This window comes from Etheostoma cragini, chromosome 6, assembly GCF_013103735.1.
Source record: "Etheostoma cragini isolate CJK2018 chromosome 6, CSU_Ecrag_1.0, whole genome shotgun sequence".
Lineage (NCBI taxonomy): Eukaryota > Metazoa > Chordata > Actinopteri > Perciformes > Percidae > Etheostoma > Etheostoma cragini.
The window spans coordinates 25461757-25470381 of record NC_048412.1 but is presented as its reverse complement, the minus strand read 5'-3'; the positions used below and the strand labels follow the sequence as shown (position 1 = coordinate 25470381).

Here is an 8625-nt window from a genome sequence, read left to right as displayed (position 1 = left end):
TCCCAATGTCCCAAGCAGCCACAGGGACGGGTCATTGGATAAGCAAACAATCTGGTTCATTCAAAATCTCGGAACTAGGACCAAACTGGGATCCTAGTCAGAGTTCAGGGTGGGCCAAGGTCAACAAAACAAACCAAAATACCTCTAAACTTCATGAATAACCCCTCTAGCTGGAAGATAATTACATGAATCAAAATACAATAACTAACTTCCTCAACTCAAGTAAAAAGGAGAAAATGCGGTTAACAAAATATACAGCCCACTACTAGACTACCTCCAGCTAAACCCAAACTTCTACATGGCAAGTGCCATAAGTTGTCTGTGTGCGGTGCCCTATGGGCTGATGGGAGATGAGAGAGATGTGCCTTTATTTTCATTCTGCCGCTTAGCCGAGGCCATCTTGGCTCTTCATTGTTCCTCCAAGGAAGCGTCATCAATATGCACTAGTCACCTGCTGGAGCGATGCTCTCCTCGTCCTGGCACACAGCTATTTGCATACACACCTTACAAACATGTACATTCATGAAGAAAGACACTTTAGCAATTAAATATGACCACAGCTGTAACACCACATTTCTTGTCACATTAGCTTCTGTCAATAGAAGCAAAAATGCCTCCAAAAGACCTTCTTTATACATATATGATTGTGTTGTTGGTTGTTTTATACAAATAAGTCTTGTTTCACATACCTCTGAATTATTACTTTCAGTGATTCAGTGAACAATACACAAATAATTAGGTGAAATCAAAGTGACAATAATTCAGTCTCTATTGATGAGGCTGACAAGGAAAATAAGTTTATTACAAAAAGGTCAAGATTATATATTTTTGTGGAGCAATTATTCCGTAAAAAGGAGAATATTTTAAGGAAATAGAAAAAAGATTTCTGCCAACAGCTGGTCTGGAAATTGTTCCTCTCTCATATGTTTACATCCATGTTCCGCTCATTCACTTGTGGTTACAACCCTGAGGACAAAAACAATGAACATCCATAATGCATTTTGCTCTTTTTAACCAACCCAGTGCCTGTGACAGGCCGGCAGACAAACAGAGCTGATGCCTGTTGTTGCTTGACTTCACAGCCCATAATTTGGGGTTTTGAGTTACACGTCTGTACCCTCCGAGTGAGCTCACAGCACCTGCTAGAGAGAGAGAATCAACAAACTGTGGTGCAGGAAGTGCTTCATAATGAGCCACTGGCTTTTGTTACTGTGTTTGCTCAGTGACATCATGGTAGGTTATCAAGGGAGTAATGGAGGTTTATTTGTTGAGAAGGTGTTCCGAGCGTGTCAGCAGAAAGAAAGAAAGGTCTTTCATCTTTCTCTTACTTGGATCTATAATGGTTGATTGGTCCACCACTTTAGTCCTGACTGAAATATCTCAACAGCTCCTGCTTTCTCCATTGGTATAACATTTTATACAGATATCCATGGTCCACATAGGATGAATTTTAATAACTTCCTTCACTTTTCCTTTTGGGAAAGATAGTTTCCCATAACTCTTAACTGATGGATTCAGTGGTTCCTAAATACCCATCAAACTGTCTGATTGAACAGGAAATGAATACAGTCCAACCTGCCATATTGTGCTTGAATAATTCAGGTTTTCATTTAGGGAGACCACTTTCAATCAATCAGTAACGAGAGGGAAGGGACATCCCTATTATGAAATGCAAATCCTTGGACACTTCATTTTATTCGACTGCTTCATGCATGGCGTGTTTGCTAACAGGCTAACTGAGAGCACCAAGCCACAAAACAGTTTAGTTTTTAGTTTAGTTCATTAGTTTATAATGTCGTGGACAGTTCCCTTTAATTTGCTGTACAGTAAAAGGAGCAGCTTTAGCCTTTGTGGCTTTTTTCAAGCTTTGGTCCTCAGCCAGCTGACAATAGGCATCTCAAAATCCAATGGTTCAATTAAAATAAATTACTATACATCTATAATGTCAGAAGGCCTAAGCAATAAGGATTAAGACATACAACAAGTGGCACACAAACAAGCAAGCACAGATGATGCAATGGCATTAAAGCAGTCCATAAAGTCCATACAGTAAAACCACAAAGGCAAGGGAAAGGAGACATAACACAGAGGCAGGAAGCCGAGATGGAACGGCAGCAACAATGTCACGTCATACACACATCCCATCTGACAGAATAATGTGTGCAGTTATACCGAGTAGCTTTGATTAAAATACCTTCCCATCCTCATCACAACCAGGATACCAATATATAATTGTGTAACCCCATTGTGTTTCCTGGTCAGCGAGCATACTAACTGAGAGGGAGAGTGGATGTCCCTCCACTCTCGCCTCATTGGGATGCAAGTGGGGCTGAGGTCTCTGACGAATGTGAAGGCCTTTTGTTTGTGTCTGAGTTGAACTAGGACCCATTTGTCCCGGTGTTTCAACAGGGACACAAAAGTTTAATAGCTGGAGGTTGACCTAGTTCCTTCGTCTAGCCTGTGTTTGTCTCTGAGAGCGACTAAGAGTGAACAGTGGGGGTAGAGGAGAGAGGAAAAAAGGGAGGAATTGGGACATTCCCCCCACTCCTGCTGAGTGATGGGACAGCTGAGGGCAACTGCGTGGCAGCAAAACAAACCCACATATTCTCACTGCTCACTGCAGAAATAGATCACCAGCATCATGACGGCATGTGCAGCAACTGATGCTAACTGGAAAGATGCGGCTGCAATTTTACTCACTCTACAAGCATGGGCAAATTTAAAGAAGTCACAAAAGAAACCTTCATGTGAAAGTACAGCAACTCATCATCATACCGTATGTTGAAGTGAATTGTCATGTTGTTGTGCTTTTTTAAATTCAGTTGGTCTGTGTACGTTGCTTTTACGTGCTGACTGTATTAAGTAATTGTGTTGTATTTTATTTTTTGGGGTTGCCATTTTAAAACTGGCCAGGGACAACAGATGAAAAATGTAGCCTACCGAGCTAACTCTGGCCAATTAACACTTACTTTGCTGTCCCTGTCAAATAAACAGAGAAATGAAATGAAATGGAGGGAAAGGTGAAATCTATCGGCAGGTGAGGCCACCTACTAAATAAGCAAAAAAGTCTATCATTCACTAATCAAATCTGAATTTTCACCCAATTCTCCAGCTCTACTGAGCTTTTTAGCTACTTTCAGCTTGTTGTTTCTGTCATGTCTGTCATTTGCTGTTTCGGTTCACTCTCATCGCTCTCAACAACCTCTTTTCAGTGGCAGAAGGCAGCTGTTTTCTTACATTCAAAACATTACTACTTATGTAAAAGTATTACCCGTCAAATGTACAATTTCATTGCAAAAGTAAAACTAGTCAAAGTGAAGGATGGTTCGTTTAAGTTTTTATATTTTCAGATCAGTCAATGCTCTGCTTCAAAAATAACTCAAAATAAATACTAAACTGTAATGTTATGTGGCACGCCTCAGAATGGAATTCTGGTACAGTGGCTAAGGAGTGGCAGACCGGGGTGGTGGTTCCCCTCTTCAAAAAGGGGGACCAGAGGGTGTGTGGCACTTACAGAGGTATCACACTTCTCAGCCTCCTAAATTCTACTCCAAGGTGCTGGAAATGAGGGTTTGACCGATAATCTCAGGTAAGAGGAACAATGTGGATTCCAGCTCTTCACTCTTTCAAGGATCCTGGAGGGAGTCTAAGTATGCCCAACCGGTCTACATGTGTTTTGTGGATCTGGAGAAGTGTATGACTGGGTCCCCCTGGAAATACTGTGGGAGTTGCTGCGGGAGTATGAGGTGAGGGGGTCCCTTCTCAGGACCATCCAATCTCTGTATGACCAAGGCGAGAGCTGTGTTCTCGGTGGGTTCTCGGCGGTATGTCACTCGTTCCAGGTGATGGTTGGCCTCCACCAGGGCTGCACTTTGTCACTAATCCTGTTTGAGGTATTTCTGGTCAGGATATGGAGGCGTAGTTGGGGTGGGGAGGGGTTGCAGTTTGGTGGGCTCGGGATCTCATTGCTGCTCTTTGCAGATGATGTGGTCCGGATGGCATCATCAGCTTGTGACCTTCAGCACTCACTGAATCAGTTTGCAGCCGAGTGTGTAGCAGCTGGGATGAGGATCAGCACCTCTAAATCTGAGGCCTGGGTCTCAGCAGGAAACTGATGGAGTGCCTACTCCATGTAGGGAATGAGTCTATGCCTTAAGTGAAGGAGTAAAGTCCGGGTCATGACTGAAAGAATGAGATCCAAGGTACTAGCAGACAAAATGGGTTTCCTCAGGAGGGGGGCTGGCATCTCCCTTAGAGATAGAGTGAGAAGCTCAGTCATCCGTGAGGAGCTCGGAGTAGAGCCGCTGCTCCTTCGTGTCGAAAGGAGCCAGTTCAGGTGGTTCAGGCATCTGGTATCATCCAGCTGGGTGGAGGCCTCAGCGAAGATCCAGGACTAGGTGGAGGGATTTTATTCCCACCCCGGCCTGGGAACGCCTCGGGATCCCCCAGTGGGAGTTGGTTAATGTGGCTCGGGAAAGGGAAGTTTGGGGTCCCCTGCTGGAGCTGCTGCCCCCGCGACCCGACACCGTATAATTGGACGAAGATGGATGGATGTTGTGTTATGATGGTAACACAAAGCCATGACTGTAGCCAGGATTTTACGGTCCAAGTTTCACTAAAGCAAATTGATATTTTGTAGATTTTATACAACTGTGACTTTAAACATGTTGCAAAGTAACTATTACACAGGCATAGTGGACAAAAAAAAGCTTCCCAAAATGACAATACTCACTTTAAAACTGTGCTTGAGTTCTTCCCAGCACTGTTGAGATCTGTAAACATGAAAGGAATCCAATATACAGTACCTTATTGGTCTTCCTCTAAGTGCCTTCATTCCACTGTAGTCGTCAGGAAGTAATATGTTTATATCCTGGAGACATTTACAGCCTTTATTACCTTTTAACTCAGGGTTTTACAACCTTTTCTTCTCTTCTTCACTGCTAGTAATGACTGAATTTCCTCCTGGGGTTCCATAAAGGTCATCTCATCATTTTTCAGGTTATCATGTCAGTCCACAAGTCATCCTCAGGGTGTCTTAGCAAAACGTGCTCTCAGCTTCAAATGCAGATATCAAATAAAGCTTCCTTTTCAATTTAAAATAGCCTTGTAAGCCCCACCACTCATAGAAACACCAACACGCTATGGGACAAAAAGAAATCAAAACAGAGGAGATATTTTTGTCAGCATTCCCAGATTGGGTTGTAAAGACCAGGAATACAAAGCAAGCCCTTACAATGCCACAATCGGTGTCATGCCACACATGTTCCATGAAATTATCTGGGCAGTTTCATTGAGTTATAGTTAAGGGGGAGAAATTGCTAAAATGCAGATTTTGACAATAGCTGATGAGGGATTGTTCACTGCAAGGTTATTCTTCCCAGAACTGCTTCTGCCCACGTGTTTGTCAGCCAGAGAGTGTGCAGCGCCTACAGCAAAGACTTCCTGCAGGCCGAGGATACACCTGCTCTGTGGAACTGGTCCTCACCAAGCCAAACAAGTACGTCAGGGCCGTTCCCTGAGGGGGGAGCCTATTGTGCTAAAAGCTGCTGAACTTGTAGAACACCATCCAGCTATTAAGACACACTGTCACAGGCTGGTCTGTTTTGTTGCACTGTTTATTCAATCCAACTTTATTTCAGACACACAGCTCCATATCCGTATAATTTTTGAAGAAGTTAAGCAACACATACATTTGTACATCCACACAACATGAAAGGTGAAAGGGAATATTAATAGTTTTTTTATTTATTTTTTATTTTAATATTTTATTTAGATAGGGACAGTGCATATCTATGGACATCAGTATAAGTAAACAATTGAAATATGCTAGAGTTAGCACCATAGCTAGTTTTCATTACGAACACATGATTCACACTTGTCAATCTTAGCAGTTTGAGAAAGGTTCTGAATAATAATAATAATACATTTTATTTAAAGGTGCCTTTCTCGGCTCTCAAGGATGCCGCACAGGGTATACACACAAGACATTTTAAAACAGCTAAATAATACTACAACAATAACAACATGGCAATAGACATTCAAGTTGATAGGCAGTTTTAAACACATGTGCTTTGAGTTGAGACTCGAGATGGGGGAATGAATCAGTGTTTCTAAGTTGGGTTGGTAATGAGTTCCACCCCAACATTAAGTGCCACCTGACATGAAGCTTTCTCATTTTGCCTTACTGTAGTGAGTGGCGTACAGTGGGCTCTAAAAAGTGCGGTTTTTGCACATGTGAAATTTACGTACCAGATTATTATGTTGGTTTGTGCATACGGTTTGCAACACTGCTTATTCTTCCCTCCTTGTGTTCATGAGCTCATGTCACTTTTTGCAAACGTTCTTAGAACATGTTTTTTCTTTTGTGTCGACTTCCAGAAAGTCTTTATTCTAAATCACAATGTCCGGTTATTTCTCTTCTCTTTCTCTTTTCGCTTTAAAGAACAGGCAATTTATTTACCCTTAAATTTACATTAGGCATAGGTGCACAGTATTTCATATTAACATGACTGCTAATCCTGGTTCTACCATTTAAAACACCTTGGAACGTGATTTGAAAAGTGCTACAAAGCTCTGATTTTAAATTGTTTCTCCAGCTGGTAGTAACAGCGACGACCTTTTTGGCGATCCTGCCAGGCCATCTCTAGCAGGGTTTTGTTAAAATAACAGTACTGTAAATTATCAATGGTGCTGCAAAACATATCTGTCATCTATCTTTATCACTGTGCAGGCTTCTTTTTTCCCCTCTTCTGAGTCCAACTTCCTGCTTCTGCGTCATTCACTTTTCCTTCCATTGTCAATATGCGTGACATACGCTGCAAACACAGCTGAAAGAAAGAAAAACATCCCCTGAAATCCCCCGACTACAGTTCCTGTAGCATGTTTTATGCAAGTATAAAGCTTTTGGACTCATTGTATAAAAATGAGATTTCCCAAATAATGCAAGTCATGGCTTCAGATGCTCAGGGTAATCAGCGTAGTGATTTGGGGCGCCACTGAAATGTACCGCTGGCTGAACAAGGCATCATCTGTCTTCTCTGTGGTCTTCAGAGGCAGGTGGAGGTGGACACTGGCTACTTTTGACGGATCTGCTTTCAGTCCTCGCTGTGTCCCTGAGCTCAAGGGGCCCCCGCTGCAGCATATCAAACGTTGCCCAAAAACAAAGCTACTTTGTGTTGTATTTTTTTTCTTCGTGGCCGCAAAGATAGATTGCTAATGAGGCTCCAGTCTCTAAGCTCAGATCTGGCTTTGGGACTCTTGTCTCGGGTTTCAGCTCACATAGCAGAAAAGTAGACTTTATCAGTCTGCTCTCGTTTCTGCAACTCAAGTACAGCTCAAAGGGATTCTTTTAAACCTCTTTTTGGTAGGTTTATGGTTTCTCAGAATATATTTAAAGAGACAGTCTGCATCAGTGTTGAATTTGATCTTTCTCTGATGCAGTTGCTGTTGTTTTGAATGTTAATCCAGAATTATCTCTAAAAAAGATGTATAATACACTTGCATTTAAATGATAATTGTTTTTTTTTTGAATGATTCAGCTCTTTGTTGGGAGTCAAATTCATCTGCTAAATATTGATGAGCAGGCTTTAATTAGTTATGAGTCTTTCACTCATTAAAGATGCCTGCTGGTGTTTTATTTTGTATTGTGTGTTGACCTGGGCTGTGTGTAGTTGTAATTACGCTGCTCTTATACTATTTTAAACTCTCTTGTGTACGCATCTGCATTGTATTTATGTCTTTATTTACTATGAGAATGTGTGTTTATTGTATGTGTGAGCTGCTGGAAACTCACATTTCCACATGGGGATGGATAAAGTATCTTCTATTCTATTATTCTATTCTATTCTTCCTACAAATGGGGAAAGGTTTTGTAACAAAGAACAAAGCAAAGGATTCAGTCTTGGAGGAAGTTTGTCTGTAAATGCGAACAGAGGTGATAAGCAGGTTTGCAGAGTCGCCACAAGGAAACGTGTCTTTAATAGTCCATGCACATTACAAGAGCTGAACGTAAGAATGTTCATACCTGAGCAAGAAGACACAATCAAAACACTGCTGCAGTGGATACTAGCGTTGTAACAACAATAACAGCAATCTGAACTGAACTGAACATGATAGGAATCTGAAAGATACAAAACGTCCAGATGTCAAATTGAATACATTGACTAAAAAAAAAAAAAAGTTCCAAATTTGGACCATTACAGGTTCTTGATATAACCCTGTGGCTGCAAACCACAACCACCATTTTAACTATATGTCACCAGGCAAGTATTTTCCGTCACAGAGTGTTTAATTAGTGGGCTTCATAAGGCAATCACAGGCTTTTAAAAGAACTCAATATGGGCAGTCCACTTCAAAAGGAGGGGGTGACATATCCATGAGGGTCACTCGGCTGTATGAAAGACAGAGCTAATTACATGTGAAGGATAGAAGATTAGTGTGTGCTCACTGGACTGTCAAGTATTTTCTAAGGAGATCAGATGAATTTTATCACTGTTATTAGAGATAAGGGTCAGTTTGAAAGCAGGAATTTGAGTGTTTTACTGCAGCACAGACCCGTCGCCAGACCTCAGTCTTAAGGGGGGCATATGAAATGCATGGGAGGGCACACTTATTATTAGCCTACAG

At 41.7% G+C, this 8625-nt stretch overlaps 1 long non-coding RNA gene across 1 annotated transcript in view; it reads left to right on the top strand.

Moving 5' to 3' along the window:
- Positions 1–3315, top strand: part of LOC117945854 — a 17989-nt gene extending 14674 nt beyond the window's left edge. Inside the window, exon 3 of the long non-coding RNA XR_004656912.1 lies at positions 3301–3315. This is a non-coding gene — a long non-coding RNA (uncharacterized LOC117945854). The remainder of the gene's footprint in view (positions 1–3300) is intronic.
- Positions 3316–8625: the final 5310 nt, after the last annotated feature.